Source organism: Mastomys coucha, unplaced genomic scaffold (assembly GCF_008632895.1).
Source record: "Mastomys coucha isolate ucsf_1 unplaced genomic scaffold, UCSF_Mcou_1 pScaffold13, whole genome shotgun sequence".
In the NCBI taxonomy this organism is placed as follows: Eukaryota; Metazoa; Chordata; class Mammalia; order Rodentia; family Muridae; genus Mastomys; species Mastomys coucha.
The window spans coordinates 63,235,521-63,238,513 of record NW_022196895.1 but is presented as its reverse complement, the minus strand read 5'-3'; positions in this window follow the sequence as shown (position 1 = coordinate 63,238,513).

Genomic DNA, 2,993 nt, shown 5'->3' with positions numbered 1-2,993 from the left:
CCCCCCCCCCCCCGCCCCCAAGACCCTGCTTCTCGAATAGCCTTGGCTGTCCTGGAACTCATTCTGTAGACCAGGCTGACCTCAAACTCAAGTTTTCTTTTTCTTATTAGGTTTGAATTTTGATTTCACGCATTTTTAGCATGGTTTCTATTGATACTTTTTGGCTTTTCAGAGACGATCTATCACAGAACACAAAACGACATATAATCCATCATAATCCTGTCACCTTGTGCCCGTACAATCATAGACACAGAGGACTTCTGCCGCTAAGATTTCCCTACTTCCAGGGACATATATAATCTCACAGGACACCATAATGCTCTTCTCTGTCCAGGATGTCTGAGAGAACCACGTGGTCTGAGCCCGTGGTGCAGTTCACCAGCACGGACAACAGAGGGCGCGTCGCCCTTAGGAAGATGAGCTTTCGACTAGGCTGTGAGGCAAGGCCAAGGCCATTCTGGAGGATAGATTGCAGAGACTTGGTGTGTACAGAACTTTCTGGCAATCGCTTGGCCTGGGCCCGTTTAACTGGGACCCAGCAATGTGGAACTGTGCAGTCACACTGCAGCTGTAGCTCGAGAGTACTGAGGACAAAGATAAACTGCTTCCTAACTCTCTGTCCCAGCACAGGAGCTTTGGGTGTGGCCCCATGTAGGGGCAGGAGAGCCACACCCTGGGGGCACTGGAAGCTACATGCCATTATCTATCTATCTACCTATGTATGTATATATGTATGTTGTATGTATGTATCTACCTACCTATGTATGTATGTATGTATGTATGTATGTACGTACGTACGTACGTACCTACCTACCTACCTACCTACCTACCTATCTTAGCTTTACAGTTCATGGGGTCCTGAGACTGAACTGGCCTCCCTGCTTCTCTCTGGAAAGCTGACCTCAAAGGCCAGCCCTCCCCTCTGGTTTAGGAGACCTTAGCAGGGACTGAAAAACCTGCCTGCCTCTCCTCTCTTACCTGCTCCCCTTTGTGCGGCGGAGAAAAGGGATCTAAGAACAAAGCTAACAACAGATGCAGCCGGGACAAAATCAAAAGCCCCAGGTAAATCCTTCTCTGTTTTCCCCACCCTATCCCATATCTTTAGGCAGGGCCAGTTCCTGTGCCCCAGTAGCCCTTACAGAGACTGCGCAGGAGGCCTGGAGTCTTCCATTGGGAACTGCAGGGGTTGGAATGTTCTAGTATAGCCCCTAGGTGCTCCTAATGTGACCTCGACCCCTTCGGACTAGTCTACTTATGATCCCTCCTGAATCAGACTGGCCCACCACCCAGGAGTTATTTTCCCAGGACAGTCCAGACATACCTCCAGCTCCAGGGGAACCAGTGTGCAGATATGAATTCAAAGCAGGCAGAAAGAGAAGCCTAGTAAACTTTACCCTAGGAATGTCAATCTCATTATAATCTCAGAAGGTCAAATGAAATTATTGGTGGAATCAAACCAAAATCATGAAACAAAACAAGCCACATGCTCCAGGAATGGGACACTGGAGACACATTTGAATAGCTGTATCTACCAAAGGCTTTAAGTCAATCCTTGTTGAAAACTGAAAAACACCCCAAGCTCTAGACTGTGATACTTCATATGTGTGCAATGTGACCTCAGTTACAAATGTCCTGTTGACATACTCTAAGGATGTGTGTTGAGTGTGTGTGTATGTGTGTGTGTGTGTGTGTGTGTGAGAGAGAGAGAGAGAGAGAGAGAGAGAGAGAGAGAGAGAGAGAGAGACGTCTCTACCCAGCAGCCCTTGTGGGTGTGGTACTTTAATGGCATCTCTTGGGGAGATATGGACACTCGTGCAGTCATCAGCAGTTGGAGTGAACCCGTAGGAGAGTTTCTCAACACCCTGACTTCTGTTGCCATGGTTCCAGGAAGCTGTGCCCTGGCTGCGGAAGGCTCCCGACTGATGCTGGACAGAGAGAGAAGGAAGGTGTGTCTTTGCTGAGACAAGCCATGCTCCTACCTGCCGATGATCCAGTCTCAGGGGGTGGTTGGAAGATGCTGTCCTTGACCTGAGAAGCCTACAACCTCGTCTCTCCCCCAGACATCCAGGGATCGGCTTACCAATACCGCTTTCCCAATGTTGAACATGTCTACCTATCTGCAGCATTCAGGCTAATGGCACCTGGAGAATGGGGTTATCCTGAAGGGGGCCTACCTCAGTTCACTGTTGAGTCTGAGACATTGTGAGTCTCCAGCTTTCTTTATGTATCTTTACATAAAGTCCTTCTGTCAGAGAAGACACGCCTATCATATGACTGACAGCATTCTCCCCCAGTGGCATTGTACTTGCTCCCTGGGAGTCCCTGCTTCTATAAGCATTCCCCTCTCCCACGCCACACCTTTCCTCCCTCACCACCTGATGGCCTGCTCTGGGTCCTCACCCAAACCCACTCACAGTTCCAAGGTTATCCACACGGTCACTATGAAGTCTGGCAGGCTTGCCCATGCTGTGCCTGCGTCTAGCTTTCCCTCCATGTCCAATGCCTCACTGGATGCTATGAGACTGCAGACTCTGGCTGGCTCCTGGGGCGTGGGCCCATGAGAAGTTGGTACACATTGGGTGCCACAAGCAGAACTTCCAACTACAAAAGGTTCCAGTTCAGGCCATGCTTAGCATGTCAAGCAGCGTCCTAAACCTCCCCATGGTGGGGCTGCATCAGCTCTTCAGATACTCACTTCCGTTTGGACTTCAGTTTGAGATGCTTTTCGGTCCCCTCAGTGTTGGGGTGACTAGACATGAGCTACCTCAGCAGTGACTGGGGTGTCTGTCCAGCATCTTGGCTTGGATACTGTGTGCTGCAGACCTTTTTTAATTCCTTTATTTTGGATCTTTTAAGACAGGGTCTTTCTATATAGCCCTGGCTGTCCTAGAACTCACTATATAGACCAACTGAGAGTCCCGCCTCTGCCTCCTGAGCACTACAATGAAAGGTATATATCCCCCAGTCCCACTTGCTTTCTAACCTTAACTGCC